Source organism: Macaca mulatta, chromosome 12 (genome assembly GCF_049350105.2).
Source record: "Macaca mulatta isolate MMU2019108-1 chromosome 12, T2T-MMU8v2.0, whole genome shotgun sequence".
NCBI classification, from domain to species: domain Eukaryota; kingdom Metazoa; phylum Chordata; class Mammalia; order Primates; family Cercopithecidae; genus Macaca; species Macaca mulatta.
The window spans coordinates 114,361,216-114,383,141 of NC_133417.1; the positions used below are offsets into that span (position 1 = coordinate 114,361,216).

Genomic DNA, 21,926 nt, shown 5'->3' on the forward strand with positions numbered 1-21,926 from the left:
TGCAATAAACACTGGAGTGCAGATATCACTTCAACATACTGATTTCATTTCCTTTGGATACATACCCGGTAGTGAGAGAACTGGATTATACAGTAGTTTTAATTTTTTGAGGAACTCACACACTGCTTTCCATAATGGCAAATAATGTTCCCTTAATTCCACAGTTTCATCAACATTTGTTATTTTTTGTCTTTTTTTAATGCCCATTCTAACAGGTCTCAGATGATCTCTCATGGTTTTGATTTGTTTTCCCTGATGACTAGTGATGCTGAATATTTTTGCATATATCTGTTGGTCATTTATATGTATTCTTCTGAGAAATGTCTACTCAGGTTTTTTGCCCATTTTAAAATCAGGTGATTTTTTTTTCTTGCTATTAAGTTGAGCTCCTTACACACTTTAGACATTAACCCTTATCAGATGTACAGTTTGCAAACATTTTCTTCTATTCTATAGATTGTCTCTTCACTCTGTTGACTGCTTCCTTTGCTTTGCAGAATTTTAGTTTGCTATAATCCCATTTGTGTGTTTTTGTTTGGGCTGCCTATGCTTTGGAGAACATATTCAAATGTCATTTCCCAGACAAATATCCTGAAGCATTTCCCCTATACTTACTTATGTAAAAGCCTTACATTTCAGGCTTTAATTAATTTTGAGTTAATTTTTTAATATGGTATGAGATAAGGGTCTAATTTCTTTCTGCTGCATAGGGATACCCCATTTTCCCAACACCATTTATTAAAGAGACTCAATCTATGAAGGTTGTATTCAGGAAGTAGTATAGATCCCAAAAACAAGTTCATTTTATTTTATTCCATTGGAAAGATGTCAGAAATGGCCCTCAAGATGTTTTACAGAGAGAGCTGCAGATTAACATTTCCCTGTTTGTATAGTAAGGTGTAAAGTCAGCAAAATGCTTCATGAAAAAGAAATCCATGACAAATACTAGGAAAGATTCTATTGCTGTAAACCAGTTTCACATTGGATAACTCTTCAAAGGGCAATGATAAAGTAACTCTTTTCATGCTGCTGTTAAATCTCAATTCAGATTTTGTTAAATTTCAATCAAGTTCATACATTTTTATTCCTGCTGACTTTCTTATTTGTCTAGTGCTATTTTATTAATGCTATTTTTTCTTGAGAAAGATACAAATTGAAGATGTCGTGCTTCTGTTGCCTATTTTGAAAGGTATATAACCATATCTGCTATCATTATATTTACACAAAAACCTAGAAATAAACAAACCACTTGTAAGAATTTCTAATTCAACTCAATTCAATTCAGTGACAATAATATTGTAAGATTCACAGTCCCATTTGTTCTGACTGTCTTTTCCCTTTAAAATAGTTTTTGCATTGGACAGAAACATTATAGGGAAAATAGCCAAAAAGAAAACCAAAACATTAGCCCAAAATTAAAATAAAATAAATAAGATAGTATAAGAAAATGTATAGGCCAGGAGCAGTGGCTCACACCTGTAATCCCAGCACTTTGGGAGGCCTAGGCAGGTGGGTCACTTGAGGTCAGGAATTCGAGACCAGCCTGACCAACATGGTGAAACCCCGTCTCTACCAATAACACAAAAATTAGCTGGGTGTGGTGGCACATACCTGTAATCTCAGTTACTTGGGAGGATGAGGCAGCAGAATTACTTGAACCCAGGAGGTGGAGGTTGCAGTGAGTCGAGATCATGCCACTGCACTCCAGCCTGGTCAACAGAGCAAGACTCTGTATCAAAAAAAAAGATAAAAAATATACAAAGATAATATGCATATATATGAATATATATGGCATATGGAATCTACAAATTACATATATATCAATATATATGGCATATGGAATCTAGAAAATACAGAAGAACTTACAAATAAGGGGAAATCATCTCATAAAGAAATGGGCAAAGGCTTTGAAGAAGTACAATACAGAACTGAAAGACCAAACAAACAAATGGCTAATAAAGGAAATGAGATGCTTGTATTCATTAGTACCCACGAAAATAAAATCACAATCAGATATCATTATACAGCAAGTAGGTTAAAATTTTAAAAGTCTTGTTTTACCAAGTGTTTGTAAAAATTGGAGGCAACAGAGCCTTGATACAATGATAAGTGGAGTGTAAATTGTTACAATTGCTCTGTTAGCATTAGTAACATTAGCTATCTGCCTATCAGTTTTAATACTACTAACACAAGCACCCGGGGAGATATGTACAGAAATGTTGACTATACCCCGAACTGAAAATAACTCTAGTAACATGAAGAATTCATCTTGTAATTCAGTGACTTCCAAATTTTTCAAACGGGCCCATATGTAAGCAATACATTTTGGAGATATTGTCAGTACTCACCCCCACTCTTGGAGTGGTTTAGGAAGGCAAATGAGATGTGGAAAAATTTTCTGGCCACTTCTTGGAAAGTTTTCCTTCATGTCCAAGAAAGAGCCACAAGTAGGGCTGGACAATATAATGCCTTTGGACCCTGTTATGTCAGGCTATGATGCCTGGAGCTGCTGCAGCCATCCTCCAATCTGTGTGAGGAAAAAATTTACATTAAGAATGGCATAGCCTAGGGATAGAAAGAATCTGGGTTCTTGATATCTTTCTTGGTCCATTTTTATCAATAAATCCGTAAGTCTGCCCTACCTTTGGGCTTGTTTATTTCTTCAACCACATTTGATCTGAGTTTCATTCTCAGCAAACTAACATGGGAACAGAAAACCATATATCGCATGTTCTCACTCATAAGTGGGAGTTGAACAATGAGAACACATGGACATGAGGAGGGGAACATCACACCATGGGGCCTGTTGGATGGGGCCGGGGGGTAGGGGAGGGATAGCATTAGGAGAAATACCTAACGTAGATGACAGGTTGATGGGTGCAGGAAACCACCATGGCGCATGTATACCTATGTACATGTATCCCAGAACTTAAAGTACAATTTTTTTAAATGTAAAAAAACCAGTTTATTTTTCTTGAAATGAAACTATCCAAACTGCTACAAACTGAACAAACGGTCAGCCCTAGTTTTGTTCATGTACATAATGTCCTTCTAGACAATAATTTGTTATTATATCTGATCAGAATATCACCGTAAATTCTTTAAGATAGATACCTCCACTTCCCATACAAAGATATAATGCATTTAAATATATAGTTTATTTCTCTTATTATTTTTAGTCTTAAGAAATCACAGAAGTCTCTATTGTTATTCTTGAAGGTATATATCACAAAACCTTTTAGCTATGCTTTCCTATATATACAAAAATGCTAGACTAATATAGGTCTTGCCTTTTATTTTCTAAAAAGAAATATATTTTTATATAAATAATCTAGGTTTTACTAAAGAAAATATTACAAATTACATATAATACCAAAAAATCAGGTATAACCATTCTTAGTATTTTGTTTTATATACTTCCAAAAATTTTAAGAACCTATAAGTACATATTTTTACCCCCAAAATGGAACTATATGATGCAAATCGCTCAGGAATTTGCTTTTTAAACTTACCAGTATATTGGAAAATCTTTCCAATCACATTATACTTCTTTAACTGTCTGACTGATTTGGAACTATATAAATAATGTCTTTGGATAATTTTAACTAATGTGCATTGCAGAAAAAAGTAAGTCACTAACCCAGAAACATAGGAAATCATCACGATTTCTCCATTTACACTAGACAACTCAAAAATCAGTGCTAAAAGAGAACATATGAATGAAGCTGTTGATTAGACAACCTTTAAAAAAATAATTCTAGAATTATCATTCATTACTCAAACCAGAAAGACATAAGCCATGTTCTGATTTTATCTTTATAATTAATTTGTTACATGAGTTATGTTTATGTTTATATTTTTCTCTTTAATTCTGTCAGTTTTGGGCCAGGCTATACAAAATGAGGATAATTTTTTCTTATGTATAATACATTATAGGATATTAGTTTTGCCTGTATTCTTTTCTCTTCCATGTAACAGTGAAAACCTACTTACTGAGCTCTTCTGTTAAATGCTACCAAAAAGTATCATTAATCTTACTGGCTTTATGCCAGATCTAGAAAAAAGTAATCTAGTTGGGTATTTACTATTGAGACCAGCAGATACCGCCTTGCAATATTACTGAAGACCTGCTAAATGCTGCTCTCACTCACGTACTTAGAGAAGCCCTAGAAATTAGTGTACTAAGAGGGCTATTGAAACTGAGGGAATGGAAAATACCCATATATATGTGAATTAGTTTGGGCTTGATACCATTTGTTACTTGGAAGATTATTACATTGTATGCCTCAGGACTGATTGCGTTTTACATTGCTTTCAAATTCATTCCCTCTCTCTCACTCACTGTCTCTCTCAGTGCAAAGTTCACTTCCATCCTCAGTTCATGGCCCATTTACATCATCAGCCTATGCAAGGTTTCCTTACTTTACTTGTTTATTCCCTTTTATTTATATTTCTTAATCTCATCCAATCTCACCCATCCACTATAAGTATCTAAAATGTCTAGGTTTTACGATATAATTATTTTCAATGTGACAGAATTTTTAATTGAATGTGACTTAAGCATAAGCCAGAATACGAAATTTTCTGTATTTTCTTTCTATGTATCAGTATGCTCTAGCAAATTCTTTTTCATTCTGATCAAAAAACACATAACATAAATTTACCCTCAAGTTATAGTACAGTATTGTTAACTATATGCACATTGTTATACAACAGATATCTAGGACTTTCCCATATTGTATGACTGAAACTCTATAGCTATTGTACAATCCTCCATTACCCCTTGCCCCAAGCCCTAGCAGCCAGCATCCTACTTTCTATTTCTGTGTGTTTGATTACATTAGATAACTCATATATGTGAAATCACACATTATTTGTCTTTTGTAGTTGGCTTTTTAAATTTAGTATAATGTTATCTGAGAAAAATATTCTCCTGCTGTTGAGCAGAATGTTCTATACGCGTATGATAGGTCCATTTGGTCTATACTATACTTTAGGATTTCTATTTCCTTACTGATCATCTCACTAGTTATTCTATCCATTATTGAAAAAAAGAGTAGGCCAGGCGCGGTGGCTCAAGCCTGTAATCCCAGCACTTTGGGAGGCCGAGACGGGCGGATCACGAGGTCAGGAGATCGAGACCATCCTGGCTAACAGGGTGAAACCCTGTCTCTACTAAAAAATACAAAAAGCTAGCTGGGTGAGGTGGCGGGCGCCTGTAGTCTCAGCTACTCGGGAGGCTGAGGCAGGAGAATGGCGTGAACCCGGGAGGCGGAGCTTGCAGTGAGCTGAGATCCGGCCACTGCACTCCAGCCTGGGCGACAGAGCGAGACTCCATCTCAAAAAAAAAAAAAAAAAGAAAAAAAGAGTATTGAAATCTACTATTATTGTGTTACTGTCTTTTTTACCCTTCAATTTTGCCAATATTTATATCATATATTTGGGTGCTCTAAAGTTAGTTGCATACATTTTATAATTGCTATATTTTCTTAGTGAATTGACCCTTTTATTATATAATGTCCTTTTGTTGTCTCTTGTGATGGTTTTTGTCTTAAAGTCTGTTTGGTTCGATGTAAGTATTGCTAACCCGGATTTCTTTTGGTTGTGATCTGCACTGAATATTCTTGTCCATTCTTTCACTTTCAGCCTATGTGTGTCTTTACATCAAAAGTGAGTCTCCTGTTGACAACATATAATTGCATCTGGCATTGTTATCCATTCAACTACTGTATGTCTTTTGATCAGGAAGTGCTATGGTCTATATGAGTCATATGATGTGAAATAATCACACATATACAAGTGTGGAGCAAATTTGGTTCAATGTCAAATACTGGATATGATGGCTTGTTCTGCCAAGCTCTTAAATATATGCATTGATTACTGTCTGTCCGTTCATTACAACAAATCTTCCTACTGACATCATCATTTGGCTCTCCTGGGCACTGACTTAGTTGGTATACATCTGGTCACCCTTCCACCTCATTTACACAACCACCCACATCTTTGTACCCAGCTCTGAAAAGGCACAGCTGCCTAATGAGATGACTCAGCAGGGCATTGAGTGAAAGTAGCCCTCTGGGTTCAACTGAAAACATGGAGGTTGCTCTGTCACTGTGGGCAAAGCCAGGAAAGCAAAGAATGCAAAAGATTTTATCCCCAGATATAATTCAGAAAAGTAATACTTCAACGCAGTCTTTTAACTTCACATCTTTCCACATTTGCACTTGTTCAACCAATAATACTGTTAATCTCTCCTTAGGCTGTTCCATTGAAATGTTTTGACCTGGAAAATTACAAGGGTCAATTTTGCTCAGAAATCATCACTCCTATAAAACCTCTTTTTCACTTCTCGTGAGGTGAATTAGTCTTTCCTTCCACATTCCCATAACACTTTGTGCATGCATCTTTCCTGGCACATACCTCATTTACTCTAATGTTCTGAGTAGTCCTCTGTCTCTTCTGATAGATTGTGGGATCTTTAAAAGACATGAATAAGAACATGTCTTATTCACCTTTTACCTTTTCCTCTTGAGTATCTAGAACAGTATGTGTCACAATGAAGGTTCTCAATTAGTGAATCTGCTGCCCATTGAGCACAGGTTCTAGATATTGTACTTTAGCTTTTACAGCCTTTGTCTCATTTTATCCAGACAACAACTATGTGAAGATTCCATTTCAGATGAGGAAAGTGGCTGAAAGATGGTAATCACTTGTCTAAAGTCAGCTTTAGTAAGTAAGTAAGTGATAGAATCAGCTTTAAAATTTGCTCATTGTTACAATATTATATAATAAAGGATGAATTTATACCAAATACATAAATAGTCATGTTTTCTCATTGAACACTTCCTTGACATCTGAGTAAACTGGAAAAAAAAAATCAGCAAGTTTTCTTTTTTTTTCGATACAGAGTTTCACTCTTGTTGGCCAGGCTGGAGTGCAATGGCACGATCTCGGCTCACTGCAACCTCCCGCTCCCAGGTTCAAGAGATTCTCCTGCCTCAGCCTCCCGAGTAGCTGAGATTACAGGCACGTGCCACCACACCCGGTTAATTTTTGTATTTTTAGTAGAGAAGGGGTTTCACCATGTTGGTCAGGCTGCTCTTGAACTCTTGACCTCAAGTGATCCACCCACCTCGGCCTCCCAAAGTGCTGGGATTATAGGCGTGAGCCACCACGCCCAGCCAACAAGTTCTTTTCTGTTAGATTTTGCATTTTCTTTCACATATTCATCCACTCCTGCTAATTACCATTGCCTTGCCTCACAAAGACACTGACTTTTGAGATTTAAAAGAAGTGTTAAGTCTAATTTGTCTGATTCATTTCTTAACTTCTTCACATCTGTCTTGCTTAAAAATAAACTACTTGAATTAATTCATCATACTAGCATCAATTAAACCACTATATTAATGAAAGGAGTTATAATTGTCCTACAGTAGTGGTTGTGGCAAGAGAGGAAGCAGAAGAAAGAAGTAGAGGAAGCCGGACTCTTTTTACCAACCCACTCTCCTGGGAACTAATCCATTCCCAAGGGTGAGAACTCAGTCGCTGCCCTGGCAGAAAGGCATGAATCTGTTCATGAGGGTTCTGCCCCCATGACTCAATCACCTCCCAGTAGGCCTCACCTCCTGACACTACCTCTTGGGGATTAAATCTCCATGCGAGTTTTGGCAGGGATAAATCAGACCCAAACTATAGCAGATGTAGTTCTACTTGTCTATTTTTGCTTTTGTTACTCGAGCTTTTGCTGTCATATCCAAGAAATCATTGCCAAGCCCAATGTCATGAAGCTTTTCCCATATGTTTTCTTCTAGTAGATTTATGGTTTCACTTCAGAATTATCATATAATCCAACAATCACAGAAGGAAATCACTGCATGATTCCACTTATATAAGTTATCTAAAATAGTCAACCTCATAAACAGAGAGCAGAATGGTGGTTGCCAGGGGCTGGGTGGAGGGAAAAATTGAAAATTGCTGTTGAACAGGTATAAAGTTTTAGTTATGTCAGACAAATAAGTTCCAGAAATCTGCTATACAACATAGTGCCAATAGTTAACAATATGGTATTGTGTACTTCAAAAAATGTTGAGGTTAGATCTCAATTTTAAGTGTTCTCCTCACACTAGAAAGAAAAAGTAGAATTCTACTGGGGGAAAAAAAAAGCTAGAAAAAAAGATAGCCACAAAAGAGCCAAAATCATGCCTGCTTTAGATTCTTAACACTAAATTTTAAAGGACAAAGGATTCACCAGTTCAGAGTTTGATGACAAAGAAATATGAGTCAATATTTCTATGCCAATCAGGTTGTCATTCATGAATAAACACAAGAGCAATACCTCTACAGTATCCAAACATATCCGATTCATTCTTTTTTAAAACAATTGTTTACTATGTAAACAAACTTCAAATAAATAAAAATAAAATTCTTCATAAACATGTGTGCTATAAGATTATCATTAGCATTAAATCCAGTTAAACATAAAATGAATTCCATTAAATAAATTTTGAAGATAATCCAAATGTGCTTTAATATCAGTGATGCCTGTTCAGGGATATAGTTGGATGTCAGGGGATGTGATACTATTTTTCAATTTTCAAATTGAAAAATAAAAATATGTTATCATTTATACCTTTATCCAGAATCTATTTTTGAGCCCTAACTATGGATCTGTTCTAGTTTGATACGAGAGTACTTCAGCAAATATGCAAGCTAGTTTCTCTAAAATTGTCCCATCTTTTATTTCTCATTTTTAAGAATGGAAGCCAATTATCTTCTAAAATGAGAACTACTTCACTGTACTTTGTTTTTCTCTTAGATTGTTTTAAGAAATAACTTAAGATAGATTTTTCTCTAATCTTCAGATTAATCCTACAGGCACTTCAACAGCTGCCCTTCCTTCTGGATCCTGCAAGCCTAAATCCTTAGTAATTAAAACCGGATGCCACTGTAATCTAAGAAAAGAACAGAAAAGCAAAAAAAAAAAAAAAAAATCAAGAGATTACCAAATAATCTAATTTAAGATGAAAATGTGCAAGTATATTGAACAATATATTATTTAATAGTATGAAATGTCTTGTTCTCAAAAAGTTGACAATATTTTAAGAGACATGAATATACAAAAGTTGGCATATTTTTCTATTCAAACAATAGAGAATGATCAAGGACAATCAAATGAAAATATTTTGAGAATCAGGTAACAGAAAATGTATGTAGTTTTTATATTCTTTTGAATTGCAGACACAATTTGTGATTTAAAAATACAAGGAAATGGCTGGGTGCGGTGGCTCACGCCTGTAATCCCAGCACTTTGGGAGGCCAAGAGGTGCGGATTGCAAGCTCAGCAGATCGAGACCATCCTGGCTAACACGTTGAAACCCCGTCTCTACTAAAAATACAAACAATTAGTCAGGTGTGGTGGCAGGCGCCTGTAGTCCCAGCTACTCCGGAGGCTGAGGCAGGAGAATGGCGTGAACCCGGGAGGCGGAGCTTGTAGTGAGCCGAGATCGTGCCACTGCACTCCAGCCTGGGCGACAGAGCGAGACTCCGTCTCAAAAACAAAAACAAAAACAAAAAACAAGGAAATAAGGTCCAATGCAGCAAATGTAAGTCACTCTTGTCTTTTTTTTTTTTTTTTTTTTTTTTTTTTTATTGTTATAACCACACATGTATTAGAGTGATTCTGCAGAATATCTCTTGGTGACAGTTCCATTTAGCCCTTTAATAAAAATATATCGAATGGAATCCTGAGCAATGCTTTACACTGAATCTTATTATCAGTCTTCATTTTCATATATTCTGTTATTTCCCTGTATGTTATCCTTCCAAACCCCTCCCTATTGGGTGCTTAGCATGTTGCAGTATGTAACAGACATACAGTATGAGAAAGAGGAGGAAAAGAAAGAGAAAGAGAAAAAGAAAGGAAAGAAAAAAAGGGAGGGGAGGGTTTTAGAAGCTTTCTCTTTTATTGACATGAAAATGCAGTAAAACAACTAAAATAAATCATATTAATTGCTTTATGGGGTGGATTTATTTGAAGCTATAGATAACTAATATTATCTGTCTGGTATATTCTTCCCCCAAATATCAATTTGGCTATTTCTTTCATCTCCTTTAAGTTTTTCCTCAAATATCATTTTCTCAATGAGGTCTACACTGGCCAACATATTTAAAAATCTAATCAACCTCTCGCCCCCACACTCACACTGACTGGCACTCTGAATAATTTTACTTAAACTCTGATACTATTTTTTCATTTTCCTCTGAGACTTACTTAATATTAACACTGTATAATTGACTTATTTATTGTTTTTCTTGCTAGCCATCTCACCCTCACACACAACCAAGTATAAGATTCATAAGGGCAACTATTTCAGTAGAATATATCCATGGGAACATATTACATGCTAAACATTTGTTTAGATTAAATAGAAATGAATTCAAAATAAGTTTGACTCATTGCCATCCAATATGGCCTTAGGTTTTAAGCTAAAACAAATGCACAAAGTAAACACTAACTATATCTAAAATATTAATTTGCCCTTTTGAAAAATTTAGACAAATAAATAAGAGTCTTTATTTTCTTTTCTTTCAATAAGCCACTTCAGTGATAACAATGGCAAAAATAAAGAAACCTTATAAGACAATTATCAGGGATAAATTACAGTGGACTTTCGTTTATTCTAGATGAACATTTTAAAGCAAGTCACATGGGATTAATGAAACATTTAAGAACAATAAAATGCTTTTTATTGTTGTACTGAGCTAGTTAATACACCCAAAAGGCACTGGATACTTTTTTTTAAGTTAAGATTTGTAATAGGTAATATTTCAAAAATCAGAATATATAAATATATAAGTAAATTTAGAATGCTTTATTCCATGTGCATTCCTGTCTACCTCTTTAGCTTGGTCTCAGATAGGTAACTTATTAGTTTTAAAAAATGTATTCATTTATTGTCTTTTAGTTGTACACACTCACATGAAAATACATATTCTTAATTTCTATTACCTTTATTTAAAAAGATAAAATATATTATTATCAGTAAAGTACACTTTTTTATTTAACATTTTATTCTTTATTTTTTTCCCCCCACATCCATACATAGAGAACCGAGCTTCCCAGGATCCCATTAGATGGATAAACCATAGTTTAATTAATGAATCCTTCATAACAAAGTACCTTGTCAGCACAAATTAAAATTTATATTTTTGAGTGATCAATTTTGGCTGCCATAAATATGAGAGGTGAAAACATGAGAAATTGCATTATTTAATATTTTTTAGAGTCACCTATAGATGCCTATTTTTAACCCAACACAAGTACAAAAATAAAACTTTAAAAGATACTGATTGTCCTTGCAGAAACTGTAATATTGTTTGTTAGAAGGGCTCTCTGCTGTAAGGAAGGTAACACATTGACACATATTGAGTGAATATAAACTGGGCAATGATTCGCAGGCTATAAATCTATTAGGTTCCACATTTCCTTCTCAGTTTTTGAGGTTTGGGGATCATCTCAGCAATCTTCTTCCTTATGGAAAATACAGTATATCTCTCCACACTGTCTCTAAAAATACTGAGATTCCATTATACAATTCTATTAATAACATTGTAACATGGTTGTGTTTAGAAGTAGATCAAACCCAGTTTTATCTTAAAACATGAAATTTATCTATTTGGTTATACATGAAAATATTTGATATTAGAGGAGCAACTGATATTCAGATATTATTCCAGGAAATGCTATCAATCCTTGTTTTTCATTAGTTCTTCAGTTGTCCTAGCTTTTCTCTCAATACCGAACTTACCGCAGCCCAGTAACTGCCCTCTCCCTAGGAGCCTACCTTTGGGACAGTTTTAAGATTTCTTTCTGGCTTTACATACCTGAAGATAAGGGCAGAAAATCAAAACCATTTAGTCTAATAAACCCTCAGCAGCTTTACTGCTGAACACTATTATTTCTATTTTCAGATTAAGAAAGTGAGATCCAGAAATACCATTCAACCCAGCAATCCCATTACTGATTATATACCCAAAGGAATAGAAATCATTCTATTATAAAGATACATGCATTCATATGTTCGTTGCAGCACTATTCACAATAGCAAAGACATGGAATCAACCCAAATGCCCATCAATGATAGACTGGATAAAGAAAATGTGGTACATATACACCATGGAATACTATGCAACCATAAAAAGGAACAAGATCATGTCCTTTGCAGGGACATGGGTGGAGCTGGAAGCTATTATCCTCAGCAGACTAACACGGGAACAGAAAACCAAACACCACATGGCATGTTCTCACTTATAAGTGGGAGCTGAACAATGAGAACACATGGACACAGGGAGGGGAACAACACACACTGGGGTCTGTGGAGGCGGGCAGGAGGGAAAGCATCAGTATAAAGAGGTAATGCATGCGGGGCTTAATACCTAGGTGATGGGTTGATAGGTGCAGCAAACCATTATGGCACACATTTACCTATGTAACAAACCCACAAGACATATTAATAAAAAGTTAAATACAACAAAGATATATAGATTAGAAATATCTATGCTCCTAATAACAGACCATCAAAATATATGAAGTAAAAATGGACAAAATTGAGAGAAGAAGTAGAAAGGTCTACAATAACAGAAGCTTTAATACCTCACTCTCAATAAAGGATAAAATAACCACACAGAAGATAAGGAAATAGAAGGCTTGAACAACACAATAGACCAACTATTGGGCAGACTGTACAGATATATACAGTATACTCTACCCCAAAAAAAACAGTATAACATTCTCCTCAAATGCATATGGGACATTTTCCAGGATAGGCCATATGTTAGGCCATAAGTTGTCTTTACATATTTTTGAAAATAAATGTCATACAAAGAATCTTCTCTGACCACAAGGAGACGAGGTTGGATATTGCTAACAGAAGGAAAAATAGAACATTCTCATTTTTTAAACTAAAAAACACCCTATCAATCACCAATAAATTAGCAAACAAAACATAACATAAATTCTGTGGTTTGAATGTATCCCCCCAAGTTGATATGTTGAAAACGTAATCCAATGCAACAGTGTTGAGAGGTGGGACTTTTAAGAAGTGGTTATTGGTATTATTACAGGAGTGGTTTCTTTATTGTGAGAGTGGGTTATTTTAAAAAGAATGGATCTGGCCCACCTTTCTCTCTGTCTTGCCCATGTGATGCCTTCAACCATGTTATGACACAACAAAAACCTTACCAGATGTCAGCTCCTCAATCTTGGAATTCCCAGTCCCCAGAATTTTAAGCCAATAAATTTTTGTTCATTATAAATTACTCGTCTGTGGCTTTCTGTTACAGCAACGCAAAACAAACTAAGACAGTATATTATAAAATACTCCAAGGTGAATGAAAAAGAAAACACAACGTACCAAAACCTATGAGATACAGTGAAAGCAGTGCTACAAGGAAAATTTATAGCTAAAACCGCTTACATTTTAAAAACAGAAATATCTCAAATCAGCAACCTAATTTTACAAATTAAGGATCTAGGGGAAAAAAGAACAAACTAAACTCAAAGCTAGCAGAAGAAAAGAAATAATCAAGATTAAAGCAGAGACAAACAAAATAGAGAAATAAAAACAATAGAGAACATAAAGAAAAATAAAAGTTGGATCTTTGAAAATCAACAAAACTGACAAATGTTTAGCTAGACTGACTAATAAAACAAAGACTCAAATTACAAAAATCAGAAATAAAAGTGGAGATGTTACTTCTGATTCTAAAGAAAGAGAGACACTATAAAAGTACCATGAACAACCATATACCAACAAAGTAGATAGCCTAAATAAAATGGACAAATTCCTAGAAATAAAAAAACCTACAAAGGCTAAATCATGATGAAATAAGAAAACAGAATACCTGTTATATTGGTTATCAAAATATCCCAAAAAAGAAAATTCCTGAACCTGATGGCTTCACTAGCAAATTCAATCAAACATATAAAGAGGTACAAACACCATCCTTTTCAAACTTTTCCAAAACATTGAAGAGAACACTTCCTAAGTCATTCTATGAGTCTATCCTTGCCCTGACACCAAAGCCAGACAAAAACACTACAAGAAAATAAAACTGCAGACAAATATGCATTGTGAATATTGATGCAAAAATCCTCAACAAAATATTAGCAATCTGAATCCATCAGTAATTTAAAAAATTATACATCATGACCAAACAGAGTCTATTCCTGATATGCAAGGATGATTTACCATACAAAAATCCATCAGTATAATACACCACAGTAAGAGAATGGAGGAAGAAAACATGTCATCATCTCAACTACTGCAGAAACAACATTTGATAAAATCCCACACCTTGTCATGATAAAGACACACAACAAACTACATCAACATAATAAAAACCATATACAAAAAACTCACAGAGAACATCATACTCAATAGTGAAAGAATGAAAGCTTTTCCGGTAAGATCAAGAAGGCAAGGATGCCTGTTTACACCACTTCTATTTAAAATAGTACTAGAAGTCCTAGCCAAAACAATTAGGCAACAAAAGGAAATAAAACACATCTAAACTAGAATGGAATAATTAAAATTATGTTTGTTCACAAATTATATAATCTTATACATAGAAAACCCTAAAGACTCTACAAAAAACTATTAGAACTACTAAGCAAATTTAGCAAAGTAGCAGGATACGAAGTGAACACAAGAATTAGTTTCATTTCTGTTTACTAACAATAAGCAATCTAAAAAGGAAATTGTTAAAACAATTCCATTTATAATAGCATCAAAAGGAATAAAATGTCAGGAATTAACCAAAGAAGTAAAGACGTGGACAATAAAAACCAAAAAACATTGCTGAAAAAAGTTGAAGAAGACATAAATAAAAGGACACCTCATGTTCATGGGATGGAGGAGTTAATATTGTTAGAATGTCAATACTAGCCCCCCCAAAACCTACAAATTCAATGCAATTCCTATGAAAATCCCAATGATGTTTTTCACAGAAATAAAAAATCCATCCTTAAATTGATATGTAATCTGAAAGATCTATGAACAGCCAAAACAACTATGAGAAAAAAGAACAAATTTGGAAAACCCACATTTCCTGATTTCAAAACTTACTACAAAGCTCCAGTAATCAAAACAATGTAGTACTGGCATAAAGACAGATATACAGAACACTGCAATATAATAATGAGCTCAGAAATAAACCCTCGAATTGAATATATTGTCAAAAAGAGTGTTGAGACCTTCCAATGAGAAAAGGACAGTCTGATGGTGCTGGGAAAACTGGATATCTACATGCAAAAAAATTAAGGTGGATGTTTACCTAACACCATATACAAAATTTAACTTAAAATGAATTATAGACTTAAATCTAAGAGTGAAAACTATAAAACACTCAGAAAGAAACATAGGGCAAAAGTTTTATGACATTGGATTCAGCAATGATTTCTTTAATATGACACTAAAGGCACAGGCTACAGAAGAAAAAAGACAAATTGGACTTTGCGAAAATTAAAGACTTTTATGCATCAAAGAGCATCATTAACAGAGTGAAAAGGCAACTGAAAGAATGGGGTCAACTATTTGCAAATCATGTATATGACAAGGAATTAATAGCCATATATATAAAGAACTTCCTAAACTTAATGACTACAAAAGCCACCTGATGCAAAAGATATACACGTACCCAATGAGCACATGTAAAGGTGATTCACATCACCAATCATTATGGTAATGCAAACAAAAACCGCAATGAAACACTACCTCACACTCATTGGGCTATCAAAAAACAGAAGGTAACTGTTGGCAAAATGTAAAGGCCTTGAAACTCTGGTGTACCATAGTGGGAATGTAAACAGTGCAGCTGCTGTCAAAAACAGTATGGCGGTTCCTCAATAAATTATAAATAGAACCACCACTTGATCTAGCAATTCCACTTAAGGGTATATACTCAAAAGAATTGAAAGCAGGGTCTCAAGGAGACATTTGCACACTCATGTTCACATTTAGCACTACTCACAGTAACTAAAATGTGGAAACAACCCAAGTATTCAGGGGTAGATGGAAGGATAAGCAAAATATAGTATGGATATGAAATGGAATACTATCCAGCCTTAAAAAGGAAGAATACTCTGACATATTCTACAACGTGAATGAACCTTCCAGGTATTATGCTAAGTGAAACAAGCTAGTCACAAAAAGACAAATACTGTATGATTCTACTTACTTAGTACTTAGAATAGTAAAAATCATAGAACCAGAAAGTAGAATGGTGGCTTCCAGGGTCTGGAGGAAGAGGAGAATGAGGAGTTATTATGTAATGGGCGTAAAATCTCAATTTTGGAAGAAGAAAAATATTCTGGAGATGAATGATGGTGATAGTTGCACAGCAATATGTATGTTCTTATCCCAATGATCTATACACTTGAAAATGGTTAAAATGTTAAATATTATGGTAGGCAAATTTTATCACAATTTTTTTAATTTCATGGGTTATAAAAATGGCAATTATAATAGCGATAATAACCTCAAATAAGACTATACATATTTTTCTAGTGTTTATAATTATGAACTCAGGATCTGAAGGCAGATTGAGTTCAAATGCTGGCTCTATTACATATTGGTGTAGAGAATTTTGGCAAATTCAGTAACCTCTGAGCTTCAGATTCTTCCTCCGTAAAATGTAGATGATAATACTACTTATCTCATAGCGCTGTTATGAGGCATAAGTGAATTTAAAAATGTAGATGATAATACTACTTACTTCATAGTACTGTTACGAGGCATAAGTGAATTATTATTTGCAAACCTTTTTTAATAGTGCCTGGAGCATAGTCTACCCTCAATAAACTAGATTCCAGTTCATATTATTGCCTTCTGACCATTTATACTCCATATACTGGAAGAACATTTTTGGATATGCACATTTGCTCCCCTCACCTCCTTTGCTTAAAACACTCCAAAGTCTTCTTGTTGCTTTCAGATTAAAAATCAAACATCTTTACGTGGCCTACAGGGCCTCAAAGTCCTGGCCCCATACCCTTCTCTTCAGTCTCGTTTTGCATCAGGTTCCCTATAGCTCCTAAGGCTTCTACAATGCTCACCTTACAGATCTTTTTATCTCTATTCTCGCTACTGCCATAGGACATTTGTACATGCTTCTGCCTGAAGTGTTCTACTTCCCTCTCTTACAGCTCATTCTTATGCTTCCCTAGCTTATTACCACTTCTGGGAAGCAGCCCCTTCTGGCCCTTATTATTATGTTAATACCCTATTATTTTAAAGCTTCAATATTACCATGTTTTTCCAAAATGAAAATTCCAGGAAGAGTGGTTCTGAGTGGCTTACCTTGAGTCATATTCTCATTTTCAGGGAAGGGAAAGAGAAGGCACTTTGTTTGACAGATCCGCCAAGACCCTATCCATAGACTCAGAGGAGATACCCAAAACTGAATCAGGGGGACGTCCTAGGGTAATAATGGCTGGACAGGAAAAACACAGATTCTCAGTACAGGTAACATTTGGTTAAGGTCAGTCTCACTCACTAGCCTAAAACTCCAGGAGAAGAGAGGCTACGTCTTTTTTGGCTAACCACTTTATCCTCAGTACCCAGAACAATGTTTGAAATGTAGTTACTCTAATAAGTATTAATATTTGTGGAAGGTTGTTATACTAGGCATTGGAGACATAATCTGGGGAAAAAAACAGATTTGGTCCCAACCTTCTTGGAGCTCAAAATAAGAAGGCAGACAAGATGACCTTTAGAATATCTTCTTCAAAATGATATTTTATCAACCTATTTTTCACTGAAAATGTGTTATACATGCATTTTGAAGATGGTCTTGAACTTTGGAAGGTAATGTGTAAATTCCCAAGGCTTTGCCCCTTTTAAACTTACCACTTATTTTGAAGAAAGCAAATTTCCATTCAAATTTTTAATAATATTCAAACATTATTTTTTATGATGCCCAGGAATTTTGAAAATAACTGGTATTTTAAATTTACAATATTTTCTTTGTTGAAATTCAGAAGACTGATTTTAAAATGCTCTGGTTTAGGCTTTCATTTTAGATCAAAGTACCCCATCAACCAGCAATTTTTGGAGGAAGGGAATCCTCATAAACCAGCATTCATGAAAGGAAAGGTACTGATTTTATGGGACAGCAAATATAAACACTTACTTTTATTTGAAGGTAACTTTAAGCATAAACTAATAATAAAAACAGTATTCTAAAACTATTATAAGTACTTTAATATTAGTTAATAGATATCTGTTGTTTTGAGAATTGGATGACATACGTAAAAAAGAACTTTACGTGAAGAAAACCCTTTAGCCAGTTGTTTACCTATATCCTAGACCAAATTATACAGCTGCATCGGCAAGGACAATTGAGTTCATTCATTCCACACACACATAGCAAAGCACTCTCTATGGGCACAATGGCAGAAGGTAGATGGATAAAGCCAAGGTTATAGCTATCAGGTAACTTAAGAGATATAATACATTTTCAAGGATTTGTGACACAAGTAGTTATACGACAACTTCCATGTGTGGTACCAAAGGCAACAGGCCTGTAAACTTAATTCCTTTACTAATATTACCAATCTGCTGCATAATGGTGCTGTACAATGTACTTGGAGTTGATTTGTTAGATATTTTTTTTATCTTGCAGGAAAAGTACCAGAGAATTCTGTGAACATTCTTTCTATTTAAGATTTCTTCAGGTTTGCAGATATCTATAGGCCATATTAGTCAATATAAAAAATGAACTGAAGTTTTGTGTACATGATGACCACAGGCTATTAAAACCTTATTTGTCTTGCAGATTTTACTCATCCAGGAAATGAACTGCCAGAATATGTGATGAGACTAGAAGTTACACTTAGGAACTCATTATATGTGTGAGCATCTTCGTGAAACTGTAGAAACTACATTCTTTATAGTGTAGGCAGAAAAATATGCAAGCTCACATATATCTCATGCCCACTCAATTGGTTCAAATATGAACCAAATAAAAGTGACCCAAAAATTCTCTCTAATAGAAAATAGAGCCAACCTAACCACTTAAGTAAGGCAAGTGACAAGTATAGTGATAAGTAAGGCAAGTGACAATTATTAGGAAATTTTCATTAGTTCATAATTTACTGTAAATCAGGGGTGTCCAAACTTTTGGTTTCCCTGAACCACACTGGAAAAAAAATTGTCTTGGGCCACTCATACTAACACTAACAAAACTTAATGAGCTAAAAAAAATTGCCAGAAAAATGCATAATGTTTTAAGAAATATTACAAATTTGTGTTGGGTCATATTCAAAGCCATCCTGGGCCACATGCGGCCCGCAAGCTGTGGGTTGCATAAGTTTGCTGTAAATCAAGTAGAGGCAACAGGCTCTCATGAGAGACATTTTACACATAAGATCTATACCTATTTTACCAGCTAACTATTAAGTCAAAAAGTATTTAAAGTTGTTTGTTGATTTGTTTTCTGTATTTTAATTTTCTACTGATCTGTATCTTATTACCAAGAATTTCATACCCATTTGCTAATGTTATGGATTGAATGTTTGCGTCCCCTCAAAATGTATATGTTGAAACCACAATGTGGGTGTATTTGTAGACAAGGACTGTGAGATGACAAGGGTTTAATGAGGTTATAAGGGTGGGCAGCTAACCAGATAGGGCTGGTGCCTTTATAATAAGATGAAGAGACACCAGAGCTTTCTCTTTCTCTACCATATGAAAACACAGATAAAAAGCAGCCATTTGCAACTCAGAAATAGAGCCTTCACCAGAAATGAATTTACTAGCAATTGATCTTGAACTTTGTAGCCTCCAGAACCATGAGAAAATTAATTTCTGTTTAAACCATTCAGTTTGTGGTATTATATTATGGCAGCCTGAGCTTACTAAAAAATAGAGTCAACAACTGTCAATCTGAAGGCTTTAGAGCTGTAGTCATACAGACCTCATCTAATATTTGATGAGCATCTAGAAGATGCCAATCACAGCGAACAAATTATTAGAAATCAACTCTTGCCCTTAGCTCAAAATCTGGAGTAGGAGCACAATATCATTTACATAAGTAACACAAATACTTTATGTTCAAAATTTGATGCATTTTTGTAATTCCAACTTAAATTTTATAAATTTTAAATTCAAAATTGTATGTCTTATAGCAATTCACAACTTCTCTTACATTTAGCCAAATAAGGTATAAAAATGGTATTATGGCTACCAAAAAAGTATGCAAAAGTATTTAAAAGATATGTAATGGTATAATTTTAGAAATTCTACCACTAAAGTAAAAAAGATCAAGATGCCTGTGGTAACCACTACATTTCAACATTGTACTGTAGTGCTACCAAAGCAATAAGACTAGAAAAAATATAAATAAGCAATATACATACTAAATACATAAGGAAGAAAATCTTTTTTCTTCTTTTTATAGACCAGTGCTGGGTGTTAGACCAATATTAATAAAATAATACAGAGAATTCTTTCATACTGGTTAAAACCAATTAGTATATAAAAGAGAAATGATGATGATAGTGATTAATGATGACTAATATTTTCTATATGATTACCACCTAGCAGGCACAGACTAAACACTTTTCAGAGGCATTTCATGTAATCCTCACAGCATTCCAGTGAAATTTTCTCTTGCCATTAGCACCTCACAAAAGAAGAACTTTGTTTTTGGAGGGGTAAGTAACGTAGAGATTCACCGCTAGCATGTGGCACAACTACACTCAAATTCAACTGTCTAACATTGTAGCCCATAGTCTGAGCCATTGTGTTCATCATATTTCTTTTCTTGAAATCTTTGATTTTCTTTGTTTGGGCCGGTAAAACCTCATCAGTTTGCTCCGCATGTGAGTTTAAAGACAAGAGTAGCATTTTAAAATGTGAAGAGATGTTGTTCCAGAGGCACACAACTATTACTGTTTGTGTGTCTTCATGCTATAAATGCTGGTCCAGCTCCATCATCTATACTTAGCTTTAGCTGTTCATTTCTCTTGGGACATAAATACCTGATTAAAATAAAGACTGCAAATGATTAGAGACTTAATTTTACATGAGATTGAAGAGGAGAAATTTTCTCTACATAGAAAAAGTACAAGTTTAATCCTTCAAAAATTTACTGAGCATCAATTACCCAAAATGTAGTCTGCTAATTGCCACAGGGGATGAAAATTTGTTTCTAATCTATCAGCAATTACACAGAATTTAAGTCTGCGTGCTTCTGCAAAACAACTTAGTTAACCAAACTTCCCCTATTCAAACTCTTCTTGAATAATCTCATTCACATATATGGTTTCAGCTACTTCCACTGAATTTAAAACTTAAATCCATGCTTTGAATCCAGTTTTATTTATGAAATTATTTATCAGGATATCCAACTACACTTAGATTTCTTCAACTAGGCTACTCAAACATCTTATCTAAAAGTGAATGCCCTATTTTTCCTTTCATCCATCCTCACCTCAGTCTTTCTTAATTTACTGTATCTTGTGAGACTATTCACCATTTTTTGTATATTAAACTTTTGTTCTGTACAAATTCATATCTTATGGATGACTTTTGGAATTTAAAATAATGTGTTCAATCAACTTTGAGGTAACTTTATTGGCAGCATTAATTATCCATTGTAATAAGCTAAGTTTTTTTAAACAAAAAATACTACCATACTTGTGCTAATAAAAATAGAAAGTAAACCTGGAATATAAGACATACTCCTGTACTATTCAAATGGTATATTACCTCCAGAGAAATAAATGAAATTTCAGAACAGGGAATAAACATAACTTGAAATTGTAGCCAGATAATTTTAGAGTTGAATAAAGACTAATACAATAATAAAGACTAATACAATAAAGACTAATACAATAATAATACAAAAATGAAGGCACTGAAGAT

General features: G+C 34.4%; 1 long non-coding RNA gene across 1 annotated transcript in view; it reads right to left on the reverse strand.

Moving 5' to 3' along the window:
- The window catches only part of LOC144333466 (uncharacterized), a 123,483-nt gene that overhangs the window by 99,060 nt on the left and 2,497 nt on the right, over positions 1-21,926 (reverse strand). The window contains exon 2 of the long non-coding RNA XR_013402134.1: positions 2,349-2,527. This is a non-coding gene — a long non-coding RNA (uncharacterized LOC144333466). The remainder of the gene's footprint in view (positions 1-2,348; positions 2,528-21,926) is intronic.